Source organism: Alligator mississippiensis, chromosome 4, assembly GCF_030867095.1.
Source record: "Alligator mississippiensis isolate rAllMis1 chromosome 4, rAllMis1, whole genome shotgun sequence".
Taxonomy (NCBI): Eukaryota; Metazoa; Chordata; order Crocodylia; family Alligatoridae; genus Alligator; species Alligator mississippiensis.
This window is the reverse complement of record NC_081827.1, coordinates 222,607,144-222,635,021: the sequence shown is the minus strand read 5'-3', so window position 1 is coordinate 222,635,021 and position 27,878 is coordinate 222,607,144. Positions and strand designations below refer to the sequence as shown.

Sequence of the window (27,878 nt, the reverse complement as noted above, 5' to 3'; positions counted from 1 at the left end):
TTGTTTTGGGGGGTTGCATTTCTCTCAGCTCAGGTAATGAAGTTACATATTTTACTCACCGCCAGAAGTATGCTGGAAAGTTTAGGAGCCAGTGTGAACTCCAAGCTGGAAGAGTTTAGAATCCAAGCTCCCAAACCAGGATGCGCCTGAACCCTTCTACCTGGATGGAGTCAGCTGCAGTGAAGTTAACAGAACTCTGTATAAATGGAAAGGGTCGTACCTCCAAATCCCTTTTGCGGGTTCAGAAACACATGGAAAGGGGAGGGGATGAAGCAAAGGCCCTGTAAGTGCAGTACTATGTGGACCATATTTTGGATTGATTGTTTTGTGGGAGGGAGACACCTGGCTCGAGTTTAGGATTTGTGGGGCTGATATGTGCTTTAAAAGGCAGCCAAGGATAGTGGAGAGGTATATCAGATAGGTTTCTAGTCAGCTTCACTTTCAGACTGTCTTACATTAAAATAAGATTGAGCTGTAAACAAAGCATAGAAACATTTAAAAAAAAAAAATACCACAAAAACATTTGTTTAAAAAAAAAACAAACAAAAAACAAGCTATTTCCATTAGAATTAAAAGCAAATGAAAACAAGTTTCAGGGTTTTTAAAATTATGCAGTACCAAATTCCACACCCAATTTTGGACATTATCATCTTGCTTTTAATTATTGCTTTTAAAGGACTATTCCTGTACTGCATTTGGCCCCAAGCTCCATTAGTCTTAAAGTTTTAATAGTAATAAGGGCTCTTGTTTAAGTGCAAATGAAAGCATTTGAAAGTAAAACCTTCTTTCAAAATGTTTACATTCTCAGACATAGCATTATGTACATGGCAATATAAAACAGCACAAGACAAACTACACAAAAATAAAGCCAGTAGGATTAGAAAAGACTACTTATATTGCCAAGCTGAAAGAAGTAAGCAAGGAAAGCAAACTGGAAAAGGTATACTTAAGTATTTTTTTAAGAATTATTTACTTAATGTAGTGCATAAATACACATACATGGATTAGTATGGTAGATTCATAAATCTGTAAAATACAAAATGTTTTGTATTGAAAATTCATGTTATTTAGGTCTGGCATTTTTTTATTTTTTTTTTTTATTTTTTTTTTTGATGAAGAGACACTTAGACTTGTACAGGTAAATTCACCAGAGATTTTGCTTTCGTTACCCATCCAACTTTCAGTTGCAGAAAGGGTATGGGAGTTCAGACATTTCCTGGACTATGCACAGAGGTCTACCATGATCACTAGGACTAGGGACAGAAATTACACATAAGCTGATATAAGTGATCAAAAACCCGTTTAAACCTGTAACAGAACAGAAATTCAGTGCACACAAAACAGTTTCAATATGGCCACACCTGGTTTAAGATAAACTTGGATGGATGTAATATCAGACTTAATTGATTTAAGTTAAACTGGTCTACGGAATTTCTGTTCCAGATCCCCTCCTGACTCAAGTTATGTCCCAGTTCCCCAGCATTAGGGTTACCATACATATGGGTTTTCCTGGACATGTCCTCTTTTTTTGCTCCCTGGGCTGTGTCCAGGCAGGTTTTTAAAATAAGAGCAAATGTCCGGGTTTTTTACTGTTCCTCTACTCTCCTGGGCTAGCTACTTGGGGCTGGGACCAGTGGGCAAGGTGATTAGCTGTTGGGGGTCATGTGCTCCCCGCATGAGCCCCAGCAAGCCAGGTAAAGTGACACTGAGTACATACGTGTGCATGTGAGAGTAGGCACGCACACAACACGGGAGCTGCTTGGGAAGAAGGGCTGGTGGGGCAGAGATTAATGGGACAAGGGCTGACGGTCCAGAGGAGTGAGGGGCAGAGGCAGGGCACAGGCTTATCACTGCCCCCCACAATCACATCCCCCATCCCCCTTCGTCCTTTTTTTTTTTTTTAATGCTGGAAATATGGTAACCCTACCCAGCATCCCAGAATATATTGCGGCCCCCTGTTAACCCCACCTCGCAGGGCAGGCTGGCTAGCCTTGGCTGTGCTGCCTGCTCTGGCAGAACCTAGGCTGGCCCTGCCCCATGGCTGTCACAGAACCAAGGCAGCAGGTGCTGCCTGCACCTGTCAGCCCTGTGGGGCAGGGGACAGAACCCCCAGCCCTGGTCTGTGAAGGTTGCTGCCACCCTCCCAGGTCAGGCCAGCATAAACTAACTTTGCCGGGGGAAGGGGCCGCTTCGAGTGGAGAGGATGCTTTACCAGCATGCACGGTGACAAGAGGAAGGGAAGCCCAGGTAAGCATCAACATCCGGGGAGCAGGGGGCCACAACTGTCCTGGGACTGGGAGGGAGGCATGTGCACCCTCAGGAGGCTTCAGGTGCCTCTACACTAATGCTCGTAGTATGGGGGGGGTAAGCAGGAGGAACTGTGCCTCCTGACAGAAAACTGGTGGGACCCTACCTACAACTGGGTGGTGGGCATTCGGGGATATACCCTATATAGAAGAGACAGGACAGAGAGGAAATGTGGGCGGGGTGGCACTCAATGTCAAAGAGCACCTCACATCATCAAGGATCAGCTTTGGGTTAGAGGAGGGTCAGGCAGAGACACTATGGGTCAAACTACAAGGGGGACATGGCAAAAGGGACCTTACGGTGGGTGTCTACTACAGACCACCCAACCAAGGGGAAGAGCTAGACCGGGACTTCTCCAGTCAGCTTATGGAGGCAGTTAGGTCAAGGGATGTTATTGTCATGGGTGACCTAAACTACCCGGACATTTCCTGGGAGGAGCAGACAGCCAGGTCTGACCGCTCGCGTAGGTTCCTGGCTGTATTACAGGACCTTCACCTTATCCAGGAAGTGCACAGCCCCAGTAGGGGTAACGCCTTGCTGGACCTGGTCCTGACTATGGGGGATGACCTGGTGAGGGGACTGCAGGTCCTTGACCACCTGGGCAACAGCGATCATCACCTGCTGGATTTCATTATCCAACACAGGGCGACAAGGGCTCACACCAAGGCTAAACCCCTTGACTTCAGAAGGGCCAACTTCAATGAGCTTAGGAGATGGTGGGGGAGGCACTAAGGGCCCAGAAGGTAGAGGAGATGGGAGTACACAAGGGATGGTCGTACTTTAAAGGGGCAATCCTCCAGGCCCAAAGGATAACAGTCCCTGAGAGAAGCAAGGGGAGTAAGAGTGCTCAGAAACCCCCTTGGCTCAGCAAGGGCATTCAGGAATGCCTGAGGACTAAAAAGGGGGCATACAACCTGCGGAAGGGAGGAGTTATCACCAAGGAGGAGTACTCCTCCTCGGCCCAGGAGTGTAAGAGGGCTATTAGGAAGGCCAAGCTAGAGATGGAACTCAGGCTAGTGTCCAGGATTAAGGACAACAAAAAGTCCTTTTTCAAGTACGTTGGAAGCAAGAAGAGGGCACCAGGCAATCTAGGGCCCCTGCAAGATGCAACCGGTAATCTTGTGGCTACGCCAGACAAGAAAGCTGATATTTTTAACAGTTTCTTTGCCTCTGTTTTCTTGAACACGGACTGGGATATCCCACCTACCAGAGGTAGGGACAATCTTGGGGACAGCTCTATCAGGCCTTCAGTCAGTCAGGGATTGGAAACTAGCTAATGTGGTCCCAATTTTCAAGAAAGTGAGGAAGGAGGACCCAAGTAACTATAGGCCTGTAAGCCTCACCTTGGTGCTCGGGAAGATCTTGGAGAGAATCATCAAGGAGCACATCTGTAGGGAGCCAGCAGGGGAGATCATGCTCAGGGACCATCAGCATGGGTTCATCAAAGCAGGTCCTGCCAGACCAACCTGATTGCCTTTTATGACCAAGTAACTAAATCTCTGGATGATGGTGTCACCGTGGACATTGTCTTTCTAGACTTTAAGAAGGCCTTTGACACTATCTCTCACCCCATCCTTATTAATAAATTAAGCGACTGCACCATTGATGCCTGCACAGTTGGATGGGTAAAACATTGGCTGATGGGGCACACCCAAAGAGTAGTGGTGGACGGGTTGTACTCAACCTGGCAAGATGAGAGCAGTGGGGTACCCCAGGGCTCCGTCCTCGGGCCCGCACTGTTTAACATCTTCATCAGCGACTTGGGACAAGGGGGTGGAAAGGACGCTGTCCAAATTTGTTGATGACACTCAGATGCGGGGCGAGGTGGACACAGTTGAAGGGAGAGAGAGGCTGCAACTAGATTTAGACAGACTACAAAAGTGGGCAGATGAGAATAGCATGGGGTTCAACATAGACAAATGTAGGGTGCTGCACCTTGGGAGAAGGAATCCACAGCATACATACAGGCTGGGGAGTTCCCCTCTTGAAAGCACAGAGGCGGAAAGGGATCTTGGAGTCATTACTGACTCCAAGAATAACATGAGCCACCAATAATAGACCGCAGCCAGCAAGGCCAGCCATACCTTGGTCATGCATCCAAAGGTGCATCTCAAGCCAGTTCAGAGAGGTGATACTCCCCCTCTATGCGACTTTAGTCAGGGCGCAGTTGGAGTACTGCGTCTGGAACTGGGTGCCGCACTTCAAGAGGAATGCGGCCAGCCTGGAGAGGGTTCAGAGGAGGGCCACCCGCTTGGTGAGAGGGCAGCAGGACAGGCCCTATGAGGAGAGACTGAGGGACCTGAACCTGTTCAGCCTCAGCAAGAGGAGGCTGAGGGGGGACCTGGTGGCTGCCTACAAATTCAGTAGGGGAGATGATCAGCAAATAGGTAGAGTCCTTTTCTCCCCAGCACCACCTGGGGTGACAAGGAACAATGGTAATAAGCTGATGGAGAAAAGGTTTAGGTTAGAGATCAGAAGGCAATATTTTACAGTTAGGGTGGCCAAAATCTGGAATCAACTTCCTAGGGAAGTGGTCCTCACCCCTACCTTGGGCAAATTCAAGAGGAGGTTGGATGATCACCTGTCTGAGGTCTTGTGAACCCAGCATTCATTCCTGCCTGTGGCAGGGGGTCAGGCTAGATGATCTGTTCAGGTCCCTCCTGACCCTAGCTAGTATGAAACTATGAAACTCACTGACCCGCTGAGGGAGGGGTATAGAGGTGAAAGGAGTTCCCCCTCCCCGGGCCAGCCCCCAAGCCCAGTATCTACCCACATGGGGAAGCCCCATGACAGAGAGCCCCCAAGCCCTGGTCTGCCCAGCTTTACAGGCAGGGCAGAGGGAGAAGATTCCCCCTTCAAGGCTGAGCTGGCACAAGTCACCAATGTGAAGTGGGGAGGGGGAAATAAAGCAACCTGGTCTCAGCCACCCTGAGCTGGAATCTTCTCACCCTGGCTAGGAACAGGGGGGGGGGGGGGGGGGGGGTCCCCACTCCCTGCCCAGCTGGGCTGGCTCCATAGAAGGAAGCATTGGGCCCCGCCTCCCAGCCCAAGGCCTCAGGCACATCTTGCCAGCTGCTGCTGGTGCCAAATTCCACCAGGACGCATCAGGAGGCCCAAAGGGCTTGCACCAGATGGCAGGACCCAATGCTGCCCTCTATGGAGCCAGCCCAGCCAGGCAGGGAGGGAGAAACCCCCCAGGGCCCAGCCCCCCAGCTGGGAAGGGCCCAGCTCAAGCAGCTTCATTCCCCCCAACCTCCTGCATGTCAGCAACTAGCGCCAACCCAGCCATGCAGGGGAAATCACACCCCCTATGCAGCTAGGCAGACCAGGGTTTGGGGGATCCCCGACATGGGGCTCCCTATGTGGGCAGATGCCAGGCTTGGGAGCTGGCCCCAGTACGGGGAGATCCCTTTCACCCCTCTCCCTGCGTATCAGTGACTAGCACTGGCCTGAACCCAGAGGGGAAGAATTACCCTCCCCCCCGCCCAGGGCTGCAGATCAGGGCTGGGGGGATCCCAGGCCATCCTATAGGGAAAAGTGTGAAGCTCCTCCTATGGCCAGATGCCTGGCGGGGGGGGGCAGCACCAGAAGGGGGCTCTTTCCCCCATCGGGGCAGGCTGGGAGTCATGCTCTAGCACCCTCTGTCTTTTGGCCTGGGTTAGTGCAGGCCTCTCCACCTGCCCTTTCTCAATTGAAAACTGAATGTCAGTTCAGTTCATTATTCGATTCAATTTATGCAGCCTAGAGAAACCTACAAAGACTGAATCAATTCTGCCTTGGGCTTTTTGACTGCCTGTACTTAGCCTCAAGGACATTCATAACATGAGTCCACAGGATTTAAGAGTTTTGTATCATGCCTTCACTGCTCTTTTGCAGCAACACTATCTTATCAGCAACATTTCTTTTGGGAAGATTTCCTATACCATGTATTTAGAAGATAACCCTGGTAGGGCAAGAGTCATTTAGGAGCAATACAATAGGAACAAATTCATGTCCTAAAGCCAACAGACTGGACAGTATTTAGAATCAAGGTGGGTTACAGTATTATTTATGCAAAACCAAAGCTTCAGATGATTCCTGGAATTTATACATACATTTCATTAGGACAAAAAGTAAAGCTGGGTGAGCCATTAGGGAAGTTATATTCAATCACTCAGGGATTTTAAAAAAGTAAATGGTCAAAAACTTAAAAATTAAGACTCAACCACAACAAGTAGCTAGGGGTCGTCTTCTGTACTGAATCACCAATGGCACATACCCATCCCACCCCACGGATACCAAATAGAAGGAAAACAGGATGAATTAACCAAAAATAAATCACTACATTGCATCTCAACATGGAACAGAATAGAAACATAAGTGATTAGACAAGTTCAAAGCATTATGAAGAAATCAGAAGCACCCACACTATCACCGACAGTACTGGTGGCAACTAGCCAAAAGCCTAAGGGCTATAGATACCAATCATATATTTTGATAAAATCTGAAGTACAAGACAGACATAACACTGGTTGGTAATTCTACCTTCCATGAGAGCTGCACATCAGCCAAGTTTACCAGCAATTAAAGCCTGTACAAGTCTGGTCCTCACACTGCAGGTTCAGCAAATAATTACAGATGGATCTCTAGTGGCATTTCTCAAACTGGGGTGCACAGAAAGTAGATGGTACGTCAGATGAAGTAATGAGAAACAAAACAAGGCGAAATTAAGAAAAATAAATGGAGGAAGAAACAGAAAAAGGAAAAAAAAAGAACTAAAAAATGCCTTAGGTTGTTGGACAAGTTACAATACATGACTACCATCACAAAGCATTACCTTTTTATTATCCATAATGTAGAATTAGAGAAGCCCACAGCAGCATAAAAAAAAAAATTATCAAAGGGTACGCCATCGAAAAAATATTTGAGAACCAGATGTCTGGAGAAGCTGGGGAGCTTAAACATATAAACCAAAGCATTCCCAGAGCCAGAAGCATGAAAGATTTGCTCTTTAAGTTAGGTCCTACAAGATGAATATATTCTGTGTTGCCAAGATATGTCAACAGGGAGAAACATTGCATTTGACATCCGCAGAGGTGTGAGTAAGACACTCGTCATGACTGTGTTCACTTTTTTATTTTATCTTAGGTTAAGCTCCAAGCAAGGGGGAAGCTGCAACTGGGTGGCTCCTGCCCCAGTGCACGGGACTCCAGCTCTAGCTCCTGGACACCTTCTACCCACCCTGTCAAGCAGGAGGAGGAGCTGCTGGAGGGGAGGAAAGCCAAGCACCAGAAGCAGCCCTGTCAGGAAACTGCACGTACTGGTCAGGGCTGGAGCCAGAGGGGCACAAGCTGCCCCAGGCAGGAGCAGGTGGGGCTCAGCCCCATGCAGAGGTAGCCACAGGCCAGATCGGAGGGGGAAGGGGGGCACAGACCACACTGCCCAGGCTAACTCTGTTGCACACACTCCCTGCACTCCCCCAAACCCTGGCCAGCTCCATGGGCAGCCCCCTACACACCCACACAGCCCCCCCGCCACACACTATATACAAAAGTAAGATTTTATTTTCAGCTATTATGCAATCACCTTTATATGGACTACTCAAAAATACATAAATCAGGTCAGAAATGATTATTTGAAACAAAATTATAATATTTTATAGAAGGTTTTTTTTAATGTACGATTTGGGTTTTTTTAGTCTATAATTTGTTAAAATATCTTCTGAAAGATTTTATGTGCATGGCTCTCAACAAAACTTTAAGTGGCTGTCCAGCCAAAATAACTGCCTAAAAGCAATTAAGCTAAAAGCTCCGTCTCAGGAGTTTATGTCCTAGCAAAGTGCTTGATGCTCTGGGTTCCTCCCTGCCAGAATTTGGGGAAGAGACACTAAACCAAACACTCCTAGGCAAGAAACCGCACCCCCCCCCCCAAGAACCTAACTTCCCAAGACATTAAGTGTAAATCAAAGTCTTGTTCATAACAGCTTTTCTAGTTCTAGCTATCTAGCTTAAAGACAACCACGTACAATAATCAACTGTTTAAATAAAATCCTGTTTGGTCTCCCTGCTGGCATCAAGTTAGCATACATTTATTGCTTATGCTGTCACCCACAGCTCTCCAACTGACACAGCAATTACAAAAATTACACAGCATGGGAGGATAGATGAGAACCATACACAGGGTTTGAAAAACCCACTCACTTGGGAGGAGACAAACTTTTGCCTGGGCAAATGGGCTGAATGGAGGCAGGGTGCCAGTGGCTCCTTTTTCTTGAGACAAGGGAGCAGAAAAAGAACAAAGTTGAACAAGAAACACAGACTGCTTTCAGGAGAGGGGAGGGGAAAAAGACAAGCAGGCTACAATCACAGAGTACAGGACCTCCTTCAAAAAGGAGGAAGAAGCTGAAGGAGCCCAAAAATTCATTATCTATTTCAGGAGCCCAGAATTAACTGCTTTCTACATGAGTTCAAAATCTTATCTTTGTGTAGCAAAACAAATTGGTGTGGCTTAAGAGGAAGGAAAGAATTGGTTTACAGGTGAAGCAAAGATGGACAATTAAAAATGGGTGCAACTTTGAAAGAGGTGGGGCAGTACTTTTCACTCAGGCTTAATTTTCTAGTGAGAAACTTGTGCCTTCTAAGGCTATCCTTATATATAGGCTTACTGCTTTCAACAGACAATGAAATCATCCAAGGACTGACTACATTTTGCTCAAGATGGGCAAATACTGCCATACAAAAGAAGAGGTAGAGGCTTGGAATCTTCTCCCTTTGCACAAAATGGCACTTCTTAAAAACTGATCAATAGTTTAATTGCTCTGGTTCACAGGTCATGGCATCTCTAAGAGCACAATACTGTGAAAGCTATATGAGCACTTCTGAGAAGTCACAGCCAGTGAGATGACTAACTAACATTGGTATGGGGAACCAATACACATCTGCAAGCATGCAGAAGTCAGACAGACATGTGAGCATGTACTGGCTTTGTCTCTTATTCTGTGCCTGGGGTAAATAAGTAAGTGAAAACACTTATTGCTGTTTGCTTCCCACATATTTCAGAACCTTATTAAGGTAAAAGTACTCTGAATACAAAAAAAAGATACTTAACTAAGCTTGCACAACTTTTATTGCAAAAAAAATACAATAAAATGTGATGCCCAAGACACTGCTCCCAAGGATGGGCAGCGCACTGCAGTTTGAGGCTAGGTTGCTGTTACAAGATAAATAATTTTCTTGGATATTGTCTCCTCTTAACTTGGTTTTCAAACATTTTATGCTTGTGGCACCCCTCAGAAAATGCCAGCTCTTAGTTTTCAGAAGTGCAAAACTCTAAAACTCTTGATTCAGAGATAATACCTTTTATTAGACCAATTAAGAAATCCCCCAAAAAATCTTTCTTTCCCAGCTTTCGGGCACATGCACCCTACTTCAAGCCGAGGGAAAATTAAAGATGGCAGTTTTGCATATCTTTTTGTCCCAGATCAACACGGCTACCAAATACATCCCTGAAACATGGAAGATGCTGAATTTTACCCGATTTTGGAATGATAAATTTCACTGCTAAACACTAAAGAAAGATTTCTACACCTCACTGCATTTCTGCCATCTGACACCACCAGGGAAGAAATCCTGCCTTATCTGCACATCAAAGAGTAAGTTGCACAAAGGAACTCTCATGGGCCCAGAGGAACAGACATCCACCTTCAGCTTCCTCTGTGCAAAATGAAGTTTATTTTCTACCTACGAGGACTTTTACCATCTTTAATTTTCCCTCAGCCTGAAAAAGGGTGTGCCCGAAAGTTTGAAAAGAAAGATTTTTTGTTTTGTTTTTGAAATTTCTTAGTTGGTCCAATAAAAGGTATCATCTCTGAACCAAGATTTCTAGAGTTTTGCATTTCTTTTTTGTCTCAGACCAACACAGATACCAAATACATCCCTGAAAGCTCTTACTTTTCACTCTTTTTTGCCTACAGAAAAGTAATAAAACAGTTTTTCTGCTGCAAAGAACTAAGAAAGATCACCACTTTCCTTTAGAAATCTTTAGATTTATCTTGTGAATCATTTTTATAATCCTAACAGTGCTATATGGTGCGGCACCCTTGAAAAGACCTCAAGACACCCCAGGATGCCATGGCATCCTGGCTGAGAACCACTGATCTACACCATCAAGCCCATACTTTTTAAGATCTCAACAAAAAACTTCAGGAGAAGAGTTTAATTTGTTAAACTCATTTTAGCCATTGTTGATGCTTGTACACTTAACAGAAGACAATCACATGAGTTAGATAAGGCAATGATTCCTCCATTTTCACATGAAAAACGCATGTGAAAATAACAAACATACTAAAAACTATTTTCAAAATTTAGAGGTATGTAGTAGCAATTTTAAACTTGAAACGTGGCCCGGATGCATCTAGCAGTATTTTTTTAAGATTTTACACAGGTAGTAATAGCACTAAATATACAGCATTTAATCAAAAATATTTGGGGATAAACAGGCAGCTTGTGACAGTTTATGGGGTTTTCAAAATTAGGATCTAAAATGGTTGGTACAATATTGATTGCATCTCTCAAGTGAAGACATGAAAAAGAAAAGTATGGATTGAGTTTTTGCCCTCTACCAGCATACCAATAGGAAAGCCACAGCAGATCACAGTGACATTTGATCAGCCTTTACATAAAAATAGGTAGGGTTGTATCCATTTTAGGAATGTTGTGTTTACCAAATACATGAAATTTTAAGGTTAAAAAAAAAACCCCCCACAAAAAGCCCCCTTCTGGCCAAACTACTTAATATGTAAAAGGAAACCACGTTTATACAGCCATATGTACACAGGAAGTTTTCCAGATTAGATACTTTTGCCTTCCCAAATTCAAGAACTCTTTGCTGTCCTCCCTTGGGTGCAGATTTACTTCAGAAAATCCATTGTAAAAAATCTCCCAATAAATTAGTTCTTGCAACTTTGTAAGATCATTTTAAGATCAAACCATTAAGTGTTTGCAAACAGTATGTTGTTCTTACAAATCAAAACAGGACATTAAAAGCTTTAAGCTCATTTCAAAGGTGATGTTTAGAAAGACTAAGACATTTTGCTTTCAACCAAGGCTCTGCCTGCAGTGTCATCTTGCCAGGGTAAACATGTTACATAATATTGGAGAGAAGCTCAGTTTAGCAGGGGGCATACAAGAGAACCTGTGAAATCCACTTCTTAGAATCACTTATTATAACCTAGTGCCCAACATCTGACAAATACATGCATCCTATTTAGAGACCTATATTTCAAAAGTCACCTCCCCCCTTGCAAAACAGCCTGTGGAAGTCTAGATCCTACAGATGTACTAATTAAGCAGTGTCTGGATTTTTAGTTCTGCCATTTTCACACATGCATGGACCTTAAAAGGTGCAAATGTCTCTTATTTTCAGCCTCTGATGTTATCATGTTGGAGCATTTAAAACTGAATACTTAGTAAATGAATTCATGGAATGCTACTTCAAGCACTCTGTCATTACCAACAGAAGTTTTTCAATGACCCCTTATCTATTTAAAATACTTCACCACCAGAAACTAACTTCATTTGCACATCAATAATCACAGCAGGATTTTGCCTGCCAGTGTAAAGCTGAATCTCTATAATTATTTTCACAAGGTCTAATATGTTAAACAGCAGTCAAATTACCTACTAAACCAATAAAGAGAAAACCATTTTAAACATTCATACACAAGAATACTTTTGCTTCCTTCCCATCACCTGCTAACTAGAATGTGATTAATAGAATTTTCACACAACTCAGCTTGAAATATGTTTTTGCCCATCTCACTGCCATGGCAGAACCAAATAATTACAGTGACTCAGCAAATGCACAGCTGTTCATTAAACCATATCCACCAAACACAGAAAGGAGCAGGGCAGGAGCATGAAACACCCACCACACAAGCTATTACAAAGGAAACAAGTTCAGGGTTAAGTTCCACGTGCACAGGATAATGGTCTTCAATAAATATTATGAAATAAGGTTGTGCTATTTATTATTCAAGAAGGCAATTTAAAACGGAGTGTTCAAAATCTGACTGTTACTTTTTTTTCCTTAGCTTCTTCATAATAAATGGAGGTGGCTGGGAAGGCTGGGGCTTGTTTTTTTATTTGTTTGGTTTTTTGAGGCATTGATTTGCCTCAAGTTTGAAAGAGTTGAAAGACAGGTTTGAAGGGAGTTGTTTTTCTTTAACGTTTTATCAATTTTGTTTCTACAGTATGTCAGCTATATATTACATGAAAGTTTAACAGGTGTTAATAATAAAAAGGTAATTTGTTGTAATAAGTCAGATTAAAAATCTTTTCCTTCTTATCGCTTGTCTACACTGAAACATTAGGGTGTATGGACATGTCACTTAGAAATTGTATTCCTTCAAATTCTTCTTTTTTAATCTGAACTCTTAAAATACAAGAAACCTAAAATATAGTTAATTATCCAGAAAGGAAAACGAGACTCTTCTATACACAGAAGGCATACTCTTTGGAAGATGGTGTCACAATACGATAGACTTGACAATGCAATTTGATCCTGCCTTTCTGGACAGGGACAAACCATCTCAACAAAACCTTTTGTTGTATATGAATTCTGGGCAAGATCAAACCGCAGCCTAACATAGTGGAGCCTATTCCTGCTGCCCAATGCAACTATAGGTTTGTTAACCATTCTGTACCAAGAATAGCACATAGGCACTCTTCCCACTTCCACCATTCATTAATGAGATTCTGCAAGTTTAATTGACCTTTGACGGTACTACAGCAAGTAGCAACAAAAAAGCACTCACAATTTAACTAGCAAGATTATACGTTTAAAAATAGAACAACATTTAAAGGTCAATTATGGTTGTGAGATTAATATAATTCATAGCTTGCTTTTACAAACTATGGACAGTCTGAAACGGTAGGTTTAGCTGCTGAGTTTTCTAATGTAAGGATATATTTTTCCAACGCATCACAAATTTTGTAAAACACTGGAGTTAAGTCTTCCACCTGCTAACCTACTAATAATTCTTCCCACACAGCCCTAGAAACACTGCAATCCACTCCTATCTCTGAAACTGTTCTTGTCAAACTCTGATCACCATTTCCTAGCCAAAATTCAGGACTAGTACTTAATTTCTTGTTCTTTTTGTCTTTTCAGCTCTTTTGTCAACATAGGTCAACCATACACTTCTGTAAGTTGTCCTCCCATTACTTTTCCTCCACCCCCTGCTTGCCTCAGTTTCCTTTAGAACAGGGGTATCAAACTCATCCAGCCCCTGAGCCTGATCCAGACTGAGGGGCTCCTCACCTGCTAGATTTGGTAATGGCGGTGGCAGCAGCAGTGGGGTGATCCTAGCCAAATCCGTCCAACTTCAACCTGCTCCTGAAAATTTCCAGAGATAGAGATTCTACAACTTATTTTATTTCCTTTTATTGTTCTGTCTACACATAACAGCTAGAACAGCCGCACAATTGTTGATCAGGTTTCCATATTCTATAACAATACAGAATAGATTCATTGATGATAGGGTCAGAAGGGACCTCAACAGATCATTGAGTCTGACCCTCTGCCCTGAGCAGGAAAGAGTGCTGGGGTCAGATGACCCCAGCTAGATGCCTATCCATCTTTTGGATAGGCATCTGGTATTTAATCTTTAAGACAAAGTGATGAAAAAGAAGCCAAAAAGAAGAGGATCCACTGATCCTCTGTATTCACAGTTTTTTCGGGGAGTGCATGCAGAGTGCAGTAAGATCATACTCAGGCACCAAATAGGTGGAGTAGGATGTTAATTTTAGATTAGTAATATCGTCTATGAGAAGCATAAGAACAGGGATGTCAAATGCATCATACAAGCTTGGAGTTGGCAAAATACAAGCAGTCCAATTAAGAAAAATAATAATGCTAATGGTTTTGGTGGGAGAGAAAGATTACTCAACCAGTTCAGTAACTGGAGTTCTTCAAAATACAACGTCCCGAGGTGTCTTCCACATATGCAAGATTGGAGATTTTGCCTGTAGTGTACAATTGGCCTGCACACGTGCCCTACCTATCCTTATACAGTATACCAAAAGGTGCACCATTCCACTTTTCTACTGAAGATCAAAGCACTGAAACATCAAAATCCAAAGGAAGGAAAGCAGACACCACATCTCAAACTCCAGTAATTAAACCGAAAATTAAACTCTCTTTTCTGCATTTACCAAGAGTCCCAGAGCTTAGAACACATCTAGAACTGTATTCAGCAACCACTGCACCTGGTAGAAGGATGTACCTTTCACAAGCCAGTTATCTCAGTATGGGAATGCTTTCTCTACTAGTACCTACTAAGCAGTTCGGTCTTTAGGAAATGAAGACTTGTTCGCTTGGTTCTAGAAGGTGGCCATCTATACCAATGAGTCACATGGGCTCCAATATGGCCATTAATTACTGAAGGGGGTGGCAGTAGTCCTGATGGCAAGGGATGCCAAGACACATTTTGTTGACAAACCAATTTACTAGAGCAGGCTTTGCCAACCTTTTGGTGCAGCAGGCTGCAGTGCCACCATCACTCCCCCTTGCAGTACCAACTTCCCACAGAATAGCTGTAGCCATCCAGGATTTACAAGTTGTAGGTTGCAAACCTCTGTACTAAAGTAATGCAAAAAAGTCCTGAACTGCTCTCCAAGCTTTATAAAGGACAATAAATCCTTGGTAAGTAAGAGTGTAAGACATTGCCACTAATTGCAGATGCACAAGACAGAAGTGATACTTTTGAGATCAGGAGAGATTGCGGTAATCCCAACTCTACTTTGACAGGCACTGAAGAAAGAGGTCCAGATGAAGATATCTGCTCCTGCCTCATTACTTTTAGCACATCCCAGGCTAATAATAGGGATTCCAGCTAATACTATTGTATTATGCCAGTACTCAATAATAAAGCAAGGTAGAACCATAATCATGCCTTTTGTGTGTTTTCATTGTCAGACACACAGTACATAGCTGGTTCACACTGAAAGGGTCCTCAGGACTGAGATCAGTCTTCCTGTCCAAGTACTGGTCCTGAAGGAACTCAAGAGGATCCTCTGTGATTTTCTCACTGGGATACACAGAGGAGGATCAATACTTGGAACCGTCGGTGTCTGATGAAAGCCATAACAAGGGGATGGAGCCAGTCCTGGGAGGCTATAAAAGGAGATTCCCCAACCCATCAGGGAGGGAGCAAGCAGGGGCAATAACAGGGCAGTTTGCAAGCAGTTCACTAGAGGCAAAAGAGGAAGGAGAAGAGGAAGAGGAGACAAACACCAGGCACTAGATCCTGTTCTGGGAAGGAAATTAGCCAGGGCTGCCCATGTGTTTGGCTTGATGACTGTTTGGTGGGCTGTGTATTTGGGCATATGCTCTGAGCGGCTGGGAATACTGCTAGCTGGGCAACTGCTGCCTGTGTCAAAGCAGTCCAGGCCCAGGTGGTTATAAAAGGTGTGGGCAAAATACAGGCTGTGGGCCATATCTGGCCACCATTTTATTCTATCCACAGGCAGGCAGCAACTGCAGTCTCTGCTGGCACCATGGGGGCCACTGGGTGGAAGCAGCCTCACCTGGCACTGTGAAGCAGGCCCTGGGCAAGCCACACTTGGGTCCTGGCAGCTCTGGCTCTGGCCTCTGCTGGCACCGTGGAGGACGCTGGATGGAAGCAGCCCTGCCCACCTGCCCAGCTCCATGTAGCAGACCCTGGACAAGCTGCATTCAGGCCCTAACACCCCCACTCAGGCTAGGCCAGGGACACTGCCTGCCTGTGGCTTGGGAGCCCATGGCTGACTTTGATTCTCTGGTTAATGCACATCAGAGGCTTTATTCTTCCCTCTAAGTTCCTTTTTTTCTTTAACCTAATTTTCAATATATAAAAGTAAAACTTTGTTTTGAGTTATTATGCAAATCACTTCTATATACACACTACTCAAAAAAACAAAATCAGGACAAAAATTATTTGTTTTAAATATTTTATAGGAAATGTTTGATTTTTAGGATACAATTTGTTTCTTATCTATAATTTGTTTAAATGATATCTTCTCCATTACTTTTGTGTACGGCCCTCAACAGCTCACCAAACCTCATTAAGTGTCCCTCCAGCTGAAATAATTACCCACCCCTAGTATAAGAGGAGATTCCCCAAATGACCAGGGACAACAAACAGGGCAATCTGGAAGCAGTTTGCAAGTCAGTTTGCCGGCCAGTGTGCCACTCCCTTCTTTGAAGGGCAGCCTTTAAGTCAGTGGTCACCAACCAATCCCAGAGCCTCCTGAAGTAGATCCTGAGCTGCAGGGGCTGACCGCTTGTGTGCATTTCAAAAGCGATCTCTGACCTAAAAAGGTTGGAGACCACTGCTTTAAGTTAAGCTCTTTCTTTAATCAAGAGTAACTAACTTACACATATTTAGTGTTAGTTAAAACTCAGTTTGACCACTATGTAAAACCCTTGTTTAACTAGAGTCCAAAGTGAGGTGTCTGTCCAGTCAGGGCCGCTCACCATCAAGACTTTCACCCAGGTCCTAGTTTGGCACTATGGAGACTGCTGCTTTCAGGTTCCTTCCAGTGACAGCCAGGTGGGGAAGTGTCTGCAATGTCAGTGATGCATCCTGGTGGTGTCCCTCAGGGAGCAGACGAGAGAGCTACAGGAGGAGGTGGCAGGTTCTGAAGCATCCTCCACCACAAGGAGTTCATCAACTCAACGTTGGAGGAGACCCCTAGGACTGTGGAGGGAAGCAGGGATAGAGAAGGAAAGGAAATGGACTCCCGGAAAGGTGGAAGGTAGAAGCTTGTACCCTCTGACAGTAAGCAGAAGTCTTCATCTCTGCCTGCAGCTGTTTCCCTGGAGAACAGATATGGAGCCCTAGCAACAGAAGAGGGGAAGCATCTACCATTGGTGGATGAGACCAGGCTAGGCATCCCCAAATTTGGGAGGATAGACCACTGCCACCAAGAAAAAGCAAGAGGTGGTGGTAGTTGGAGACTCCCTTCTGCAGGGGGACAGAGGCATCCATCTGACGGCCTGACCTGCTGTCTCGGGAGGTCTGCTGCATGCCCGGAGCCCAGATTCAAGCTGTCCCAGAAGAATTACTAAAACTCATCTGGCCTTGACTACTACCCCATGCTGCTCATCCATGTAGGCACCAATGCCTTGATACTGCCAGGGGTGACCCTGAACTGATCAAAAGTGACTACAGGGCTCTGAGTACAAGGGTGAAGGGCAGGGACTCAGGTGGTGTTCTCCTCAATCCTGCTGGTAAAAGGGGAAGGACCCAAGCAGGAGAGGATGCATCCTGCAGATCAATGTATGGCTGCGCAGATGGTGTCACCAAGAGGGCTTTGGCTTCTTCAACATGAAATGTTGTTCCAGAAGAAGGATTGCTAGAAAGAGACAGGATCGATCTGACGAAGACAGGGAAGGGCATCTTTGCAGACAGGCTCCCTAACCTAGTGAAGAGGGCTTTAAACTAGGTTAGCACTCAAAGCTAGATGACTCTGGTAATCCTTCTGTGACATCTCATATCTGGGATGTGAATGGTAACAAGACTGGTTTCTACAAGTATGTCAGCAACAAAAGATCAGAGAAAGTGATGGTCACTTAGTGAATGGGGGAGGCAACCTAGTAACAGACAATGCGGAAAAGGCTGAAGTACTCAATGCTTTTTACCTCAGTCTTCGCAGGCAAGGTCAGCTTCCAGACTACTACACCTGGCAACACTGAGGTGAACAGCCAAAATAGTGAAAGAACAGGTTAGGGACTATTTTGAAAAAGCTGGACCTGTACAAGCTAGACATGTACAAGTCCATGGGCTGGACAGAATGCATCCAAGGGTGCTGAGGGAGTTGGCCAATGTAATTGCAGAGCCACCAGCTATTATCTTTGAAAACTCAGGGCAGTCGGAAGAGGTCCCAGACAACTGGAAAGGGCAAATGTAATGCCCATTCAAGAAAGGAAAGAAGAAGAATCTGGGGAACTACAGACCAGTCAGCCTCACCTTGGTCCATGGAAAACTTCTGGAGCAGGTCCTCATGGAATCCACTTTTAAGCACTTGGAGGAGAAGAAAAGTGATCAGGAGCAGTCAGCATGGATTTACCAAGGGCAAGTCATGCCTGACCAACCTGATTGGCTTCTATGATGAGATGACTGGCTCTGTGAATGGGGGAAGAACAGTGGACATGGTATATCTGGACTTTAGCAAAGCTTTTGATATGGTCTCCCACAACATTCTCGCAAGCAAGCTTAGGATGCACAAGTTGCATGAGTGGACTGTAAGGTGGATACAAAAAAAAATGCCTGGATTGTAAGAATCAAAAGGTAGCAATCAATAGCTTGATGTCTAGTTGGCAGCCAGTATCAAGTGGAGTGCTCCAGGTGTTGGTCTTGGGTCCAGTTTTACTCATTATCTTCATCAATAACCTGTAAGATGTGATGGAGTACACCTTCACCAAACTAGGGGAGGGAGTAGATATCCTGGAGGGTAGGGTTAGGATTCAGAGAGACCTAGACAAATTGGAGGATTGGACCAAAAGAAATCTCATGGTGTTCACTAAGGACAAGGGCAAAGTTGTATGCTTGAGACAGAACAATCCCATGCACTGGTATAGGCTGGGGACCAACTGACTAAGCAGCAGCTCTACAGAAAAGGACCTGGGGATTACAGTGGATAATAAGCTGAATATGAACGAACAGTGTGCCCTTGTTGTGAAGGCAGCTAACAGCATGCTGGGCTGCATTAGTAGAAGCATTAACGGCAGACTGAAGGAAGTGATCATTCCCCTCTATTCGGAACTGGTGATGCCACATCTGGAGTACTGTGCCCAGTTTTGGGTCCCCCACTACAGAAAACATGTAGATAAATTGGAGAAAGTCTAGCGGAGGGCAACAAAAATGGTTAGGAGGTTGGAGGACATGACTTCTGAGGCGAGGCTGAGGGATCTGGGCTTATTTAGTCTGGAGAAGAAAAGACTGAAGGGGGATTTAATAGCAACCTTCAACTACCTGAAGCGGGGTTTAGTATTACACTCCAGCACCCCACCTGCTTAAAAGGAGAAAAACAGAGAACTAAACATTCTGTTCTCTAACTCTGACCCCAAACCTAAACTGTAGACCAAGCGTATGAGTTAACAAGAGCTCCTGATAATGCTGCACATTGGGGTTGAAGTGCTACAACAGAGATGTCTACTGCTATGAGAGAAGCCTTTTCTATCTATGAAGGTTCAAGTTGACCAAAAATTCTTAGCTTCAGCTGGAAGAATGCCAAGTCTTTTAGAAATCTAGGGAGCCCCAACCTAGCTGATGCATCTAAAAATTCCCAGCTAAAAGAACAACCATCCACCCAAAACTGAGCTAAACAGGCCAAAATCAGATTGAAAATAGCTAGGCTTGGCTCAAACCCTAAGCTACTGTGTTCATGATACTCCACTGCCATTTCCTGACAACAGGGAGAAAGAGAATAAAAACAAAGAGAAAGTGTCAAGAAACTCAATAACACAAAACAAAAAGTTTGTTTCTGATTAATAAAAAAAAACCCAATATATGTAGTGAATAAGGCCTTGTCTAAATTAGGAATCATCCCCTAATTCAGTGATTCAGTATTGATACATAAGCACAAGCTATCTACTTAGACTGTTAACAACTGCAAGCAGTAGCAGTTAAACACAGACAACTGTTTAGATCAGTGGTTTTCAACTTTGTGAGATTTAAGTCACCCCTCAGAAAATGCCAGCTCTTAGCTTACACTTGTTTTATGATTGAAAAAAAAAAAAAAAATAGAACAATGCTTCTGGTGCAAAGAACTCAAAAAGACTACAAGTGGTTAGAATATTTTTAACATTATGAATTTCTACTTGCAATCTGTGGTTTTACTTTGTGAATCATGTTAGCACAGTTAATCGTGCTAACATTGTGTGGCTCCCCACATCACCCTTGAAAGAATCTTGTGGCATGCTAGCTGAGAACCACTGATTTAGATGCTGAAGAATAATAACTGCTTAGCTCTATACAGCATGAAGTTGGCTGGTACTACATCCTGTAACTTTCAGTATTATGCCATGGAGCAGCATACGTGAAATACTTACTGTTGGAACAGCTGCTTTCCAAGGTCAGGGAATCTGGAGGAAGCCAGTTTTGCTAAAACAGCACAGTAATTTATCAGATACTGATGAGAAGGAAGGAGAAGGCATTCTACTGAACGGAAAAGCTGCAATCACCGTTTGTCAGATTTGCTAGAACTTGGGAGAAGAATGTAACCGAGATTAAAATGAGGAAATGAACAGAATTGCAGATACCATTAAAAAGAATCTTTCTAAAAGATTTGAGAAATCGTTTGAGGAGAAGAGCCGGGTAGAAATAAACCAAATCACACTACAGACCTGTACAAAATATGGTGCTAACAGACTACAAATAGAAACCATCGGAGAATGCATTTTAAATACTGTCTTCTCTCTGCCCCCTGCTTCTTCTCACCACAGCCCTCAATGCAATGATATAAAATTTAAACGTAAAGTTTTCTTTTCACAGAGTATTAAAGAATAACTTTTAAGAAAACCATGTACACACCAATACCAAAAACCCCACACCTTGTCACATAAGTTAACATTTAATTTTTATGCTAATACTTGTCAGTCTCTGCAGCTGTCTCCTCTTGCAGTTGGCATTGATCCGTGCCAATATGAAAACAGCATTGTTTTATTGGCTACTTTAGCCACTGTATGCTCCAATAAAAGAGTTCTTATCTCTCCATTTTGCTATCAATACAGAACCAGCCAGTCTGACATTAAAGAAAGCTTATTTTTTTCCATCCACTATCTTTAATCCAAAACATCTGGAACTTCAGCCTCTGTCATACAAAGTAGAACAGATTAAAACAGGAAAAAGCCACACATCAGTTTCCAGGGTATTGTAAAGTTTCTGTCTTTATCCAAATTCCCCATACGTACATTTTAAACAGTCCTGCTAGCTAGTCAGCCAGTTAGCTTGGCGGGGGAAAGTCAGGCTTTTCTTTCCTCTGCACATTTTTGACAGGGACTCTTGAACACACTATAAAATCCTTCCACTTAAAAAAAATGCAAAAAGCAAGATAACCACAAACACAATAGTTGGCCCTTCAAGAGCCAAAAATGATACTGAAGTTTGCAATAACAAAAATACAGGTCTTCAAACATCACATAAAGGCAAGATACTGGTGCTTTATAAAAGAAAATAAACTTTTAATGAAATATTGCTAGCATGTACATACATTACAACAGAAAAATCAAGGGAAAAAAAGAATCTGGCGCCATTACACCACGTATAAATGTCCTACTTTAACAGACAGCCGTCTCCACTATCATTTAAGTATGCTTTTTACTTAGATCATGTTCAATGAATCATGAGAATCAATACAGAGGAAACAAAGCCAAGCTGTAGGTACACAGAAATCAAGAGTTAAGTACTGTTCGGGGGGGAAGCACACATGACATACTGAAAAAATACAGTTTATTTTTTTCCACTGCTGCTCAGTTGACTTTCTGATAGGTTAAATACTAATAGTTATGTCTGCTGTTTTTTGTAACTGGCTACCAGACTACAGGCTTAAAAGACAAACCCTCCAAGAACTACTTACACAACTTTTTGACCTCCCCTTTCCCCCTGCCATGCCACAGAAGAAATAAGTAAAACTTCACGTAACCTTGAAAAAGAACTTACTTCCACTTCAATGCATAACTTCATATAAACACAGGTCATATTCAGTATAACTTAATGCAAGGACTTCTCCCCACCACTGTTCAGTAAAAATACCCACCATCTGAGCCACAGACTCCTGCTCAGACATAAAGCTGCATCTCAGATCATGGTACAGTCTGTTGTTAATGACAGATTGTGCAACTTGATCCTCTCAGTGGGTGCTTTGAGTAAGCACTTCCTTCTCTCCCCCTTCCTATTGTCCCACCCTACTGTGCCAGCTGTTTCTGACAGCCAAATTGCTGTGCGCTAAGCAATGAATGCTGTCAGAGAAGGAATTTTCATTTCTGTAATGCATAGGCCTCCATGGACAAATTATACAGTTTATAGTCCTAGGCTGCAGGAAGCTGCTTTGCTGTTGAAGTGCTGCCAAATGCAGAATTTTTTTTCCAGCTGACAATCACATAAAACGAAGCTGAATGACCAAAGCAGAATAAAGCATGTGTTTTCAGGAACAAACAAAACATATGTCAAGAATTTCTATATCTACAAGCAGTTTTAAAGTAATGCACAGTGGAAACCAATTAAAACATTCCTGTTGAACAGAACCCATCATGTTGCAAGTGGACCAATGTCAACCATTACACTGTACAACTAGTTTAACAAAACTTTGGTATTGTGAAGATCAGCTTCAAAGAGATGTCTCATGACAACTTCAGTTAAGTTTGGGAAACAACAACTCTATACATACTCAAATGCTAATCTGACACTGGATATATACCATAATAATAACGATGATGGTGATGATAACAAATATGTAATACTTAAGAAATAACCATGTCTGCATAAAGCAAAAGAAAAAGACAAATTTAAAACCTACCTGGTGATGACTACTCATGAGACACCCGTTAGCTTAAGTAGTCATTTTTATTTTGAATATTCATTTTAAAAATAGATGCACATGAAACTACAGGACCCAAAGTACTGACTAAGGCCATTACATCATGAAGAGGAGAGGGCACTGTGACAGCTTCCCTACACACACAGCTTTGTTAACATACCGTATGTCATGCAATGTCCCTGATATTCCAGACCTAGAATCCCACACAACTCTGACAGCACATCTCTGATCTGCCAAGAAAGAAATACTCAGTATTCCCAAGTTAGGCCTCTCTGGAGCAGAAATTGCAAATTAGGAGCTGAACGAATAAGGTATTTGCTGATAGCTTTTTTAACATTATTCATCAATTGATGAAGAAACATGGACAAGTAAGTTACTCAAATATCTTTCAAGCTTGAAGAGTTTATCAAATAATGTAGAATTATTCACTGAAAACCTGTCAAATATTCAATTACTTCTGCTAAAGATTTTCCCAAATTGTGCATTGCATATTTGTTGTATTTCAGTGTGTGTGAGAGAAATATTCACTGAAGTCAACACTGATATTACAGTCATGTTTACAGAGGTTTCAACCTCTTGCATAGGCCAACCAAAAGAAGCAATAAGGACCCATGCCAGAGAACCACTAGTTTTCTGAAAAGGCATATGGGGGACAGCCATCAAGTATTCTAAGTATGCCCTGGCTAGAAGCATGAAAAGAAAGAGCATGCATGGTGGTCAAGAACTGAACTAGCAAAATGGGAAACCCAGTGACAAGTTACCAGTTACTGCAGCAAGTGGTCAGTTAAAACAACACAAATTGACATTAAGCAGCATTTCTTCATACAAGAACCATCAACAGTTTCACTCGCAATTTTCACCGTTTTTCAAATTAGAAGAGCTATGCAACACTTGCCTAAGAAACTTCATTTAATGAACCATGTTATTGCAATTTTGCTTCCCAATATGCTACGTGGCACAGAATTTATTATTTAAAAACAAAAAAGATTCAGTTTCTTCCTTTGAATCTTTTCTGTTTTCTCACAATCACCTGTTTATTCTTACTCCGTCTTTCTTGTAGTGAGAAAACTTTCATTTCATTCTTATCATCTCTTCTTTTTCAGTTGCCTCACAGCTTTATATTGCTCTCTTGAGTTTCTTTTCATTATCATTCTTCTTATTCCATTTTGTGGGGACAGTTTCTTGTTGGACTTGCCTTTAGAAGCTCCCAGCCCTCCTGGATGCTTTTATCCTTCAGTCTAACCTTCCATGGCATCATGCCTATTCATCCAATTTCAGGAGTCAAATCCACCTTTTTGAAGTCTAGCCTCCAAATTTTGCTGACTTCATCCTTTCCCTATCTCAGGATCTAGAATTCTATCACATCATGATCACCAGCTCCCAAGTTACCCATCACCTTCACATACTCCATCAGTTCTTCCCTATTGGCCAGGACAAGATTCAAGATAGAGGATTCCCTAGTTGTATCTTCCGTCTTCTTGAACAGGAAAAACAAAAAAAAGTTACATGCCCTGTTCAGCTGCTAGCTTCAAACACTGGTGTTCTCTTTGTAAAGGGAAAGATTCAATTAATAAGAACATCAATGTTAAACTTCCACGGGCTTCTGTGAGAATTGGATTAAATCTGAAGTAATTTTGAGGCTGACTGGATCTGATTCTTAGTATTCAGGAAAAAGACTGAAGTTTCTATTTGCCAAGCAGTTTAGATATACACTAAAGTAAAGATCTTTGCAGCAGAGACTGACATCTATTAAACAGTAATAGAAAAGGCTTTGACCTTTTAAGAAATGTGATGTAAATGTTAAACCATACAGGATCTGTATTTTTGGTGGAAGAGTCCTTCGGTGCTGTCTTTCAGAGCTTACCATTTTCAAAGCTTAAAAACCTCTAACTGACTGAAGGAAAGTTTATAACACAGTATGTCCCAAACATTAAAACCTTGTATTAAGACTTCATTCTATGCTGGTGTCAAGGATATTACTTCAAAAAGCTCACAATTCTGGCCTTTACAATTCTGTGGATGTCAGCTATCTTCCAATCTCCTTGGCAAGTGACCTTCCTCCAACCACCAGCTATTTCAGCCTCTCATGCTGATCTCTCTCCAAGACCTTGAAATTCTTTGTTCACAGCTGGCATCACAAATCCTGGATGCAACCAAGGTGTGGATGAAAGGGCAGTGGAATGAAGAGTAGATACAACTTTCTTGCCCCATACGCTTTCCACTAGGCATAGCTGCCAACGCAACTGCGTCAAAAGAAGCACTTGTTAAGATTGTCTCCAGCATATAAAAAAACAGGTCTAAACTATACAGTACTTCAAATGTCAGCATCCTTGTCCAAGTCAGCATTCCCAAGCAGCAGAAGTGCAAGGGAATTATAAACCTTAGAGTGAACTTCTATGCCAAATAGAAGAAACCTTGCATCCCAAGAGACAGTGGGAACAGAACTGACTTAATACCAATTAAGATATTACCAATTTAGATATTAAATTTGACTAAGTTATGGCAGCAAAAGCTCAAGTAGTTTGTCAGCAATAGCTCTGTGCAGAATTATAGTATCACTATACATGCTAGACCCATGTCTTCCAATCCAGCTTCCTACACCATGACTTGAAAAAGAGGCTTCCTAGGGTAGTCCATAGCTACCTTAAATAGAAGTCTTTCATGGCTTTACTGTCCCTTCATGCTGCTGTCGCTTCATCCGTAAAGAAAAGAAAAATCACAGCCTCACTATCTTATCTTTATTTATTTGAATCACAACCACACTCGTTTTGTTTTTATTTATTTGAAGGCTATATATCTTTTGGTCAGGCTCTTGCAGAAATGAACATAAGTGCCTACCAAAATGCAGTGTTCTCACATCATGTATTCACATTAACAGTAAGGTACACTCTGGAAAAATTACCACTACAGCAATTCCCCTTGGAAGCAACAACACTTTTGCTCTCCCTCACTGATGCAGCCTCTATGTGTGAACAGGAGCTAGTGCTGGCCGTGCAGGAGAATGTTAAATGGAGTGCTTTATTATAATGCCATTAATATAAATCCAATAAAGAAAAAGAAATGCAAAGTAGGCCTTATTGACAGGTAAGGTCCTACGAGGAGAGATTGAGGAACCTGGATCTCTTCAGCCTCCACAAGAGAAGGAGGAGAGGGAATCTGGTGGCTGTCTACAATTTGTCAGGGGGGAACGGCAAGGAATAGGAGATGCTCTGTTTACCAGGGCACCCCTTGGAATAACTAGGAGCAACAGCCACAAACTGACAGACACCAGATTTAGGTTAGACATCAGTAAGAACTTCTTTACAGTAAGAGTTACTAGAATCTGGACTAGGCTTCCAAGGGAGGTGGTGCTCTCCCTTAGAGGTCTTCAAGAGGCGACCAAGCAAGCACCTGGCTGGGGTCACCTGACCCCAGCACTCTCTCCTGCCCAGGGCAGGGGGTCAGACTCAATGATCTAAGGTCCCTGCCAACCCTAAAATTTATGAAATCTATTAAATCTATGAGTGACTATTAGCAATGTCAGGTAAATAAACCAACTGAGAGGACAGCTAACCAAACTCCTATTTAGAATCTTATCAGGTCTTCCAAAATATAAAATTTCTGGAATAGATTTTATGCTTATATATAATGAATTATTTGTTTTAATTTCCCATAACTCTCTAAACATTTCTAGGGCAAGTTGACTGAAGGTGATATAAGTCACCAATTTAAAAAATCACACTTTATATAATCAATTCTTATTTTCCACTTGTACTTTTTAGTTATTTCCCCAAAGAAAGTATAATTTTCACTTGATAACCATTTTCAGCTAACAATAGCCTTTACACTGGATTTGCCACTTTTAGCCAGAAAATATATAACGCATCTATACATATTCATTAAAAAAATTAAATAAAACTCAATACATTCAGTTCTCTGGGTTTTATATTTATATTTTATTATAGTAGCTATATTTGGGAATGAACTGGTTATACCCATAAGAATGCATAAAAAAATCATTTAAAAATCTTAATAGCAGATTAGGCCTGGTTGAATGTGCTGGTAAGCTAAAAATGTCTTAAATGCAAAATATGTTTTGGTAAACTGATTTATTAAATATAGTTTTAGCTATAGCTAAATTATCTTATTTCTTGTTAATGTATCTTTCAAATACTTTAATCTAGTAGACCTCATATCTACTTACACTTCTTTCTACTTTTATTACCAACAGATTGGAAAAAGCAGGAAATCCCATATTTCTTTTTCAACCTCCAGTTCTCAACTATGAATGAACTCATTGACCTGAAATGAAATTAAGAAAGCACTGGTCTGCATATGAAAGAGGTTACTACAGTCAAAAGCTAATTTGGCATTTCATCAAACTCTGGTTACGGAGATTTAGCCAGGGACTTCCATCAGTCTCGATTTAATTTCTTTAAAACTTCAAAAGTAAAAATGAAGAATATGAATAGTTTAGACCTCAACTAAAAGGGGAAAAAAATAATTTATTTAAAATAAAATCTGTTTTTTATTCTCAATTTTACCTACTCCAAGCATTTCTCTAACAAATGTTAGACCTAGACACAGGAGTGCTGTACACAGTATGAGAACCATCAAATCAACAGAAACACAACTATTACATTCTAAGTTATTTTAATTGTTATTCTTCACCATTCAAATATAATAGTACAAGTAACAGATTTTTTTAAATAACATGGATTGACTGTCTTTAAAAGCAAGTCACGTAAAGTGTTACAAATCTCCGATCTGAAAACTGATCAGAATAATCAGATTTCCTAGGAATTATCCCATAAAAAATTTAGGTTTTAACCTTCAATCTATTCAATCAATTAATGCAGGATAAATCAGACCTTAAATTGTGCTCTGCATGATTTACATAAAAAATGTTTATACAACACAAGCCTATTGCTTAAATGTTCATGCTTAATCCTAAACATCACAGGCAATAATTCTTTGAAAGACAAGTTTTTTCAAATCAACACAGCCAAAAAAATCTCTCTCATTTTAGGTTTG

General features: G+C 42.2%; 1 protein-coding gene across 3 annotated transcripts in view; it reads right to left on the bottom strand.

Annotated features, from left to right (window-relative positions):
- The window catches only part of ACVR1 (activin A receptor type 1), a 114,162-nt gene that overhangs the window by 69,845 nt on the left and 16,439 nt on the right, over nt 1-27,878 (bottom strand). Inside the window, exon 1 of one of the 3 annotated variants that reach the window (XM_014599600.3) lies at nt 22,086-22,176. The exons of the other annotated variants lie outside the window; for them this stretch is intronic. The gene's annotated coding sequence lies outside the window, so the exon portion shown is untranslated. Of the gene's footprint in view, nt 1-22,085; nt 22,177-27,878 lie in introns of those variants that run through there. 3 annotated transcript variants of the gene reach the window in all.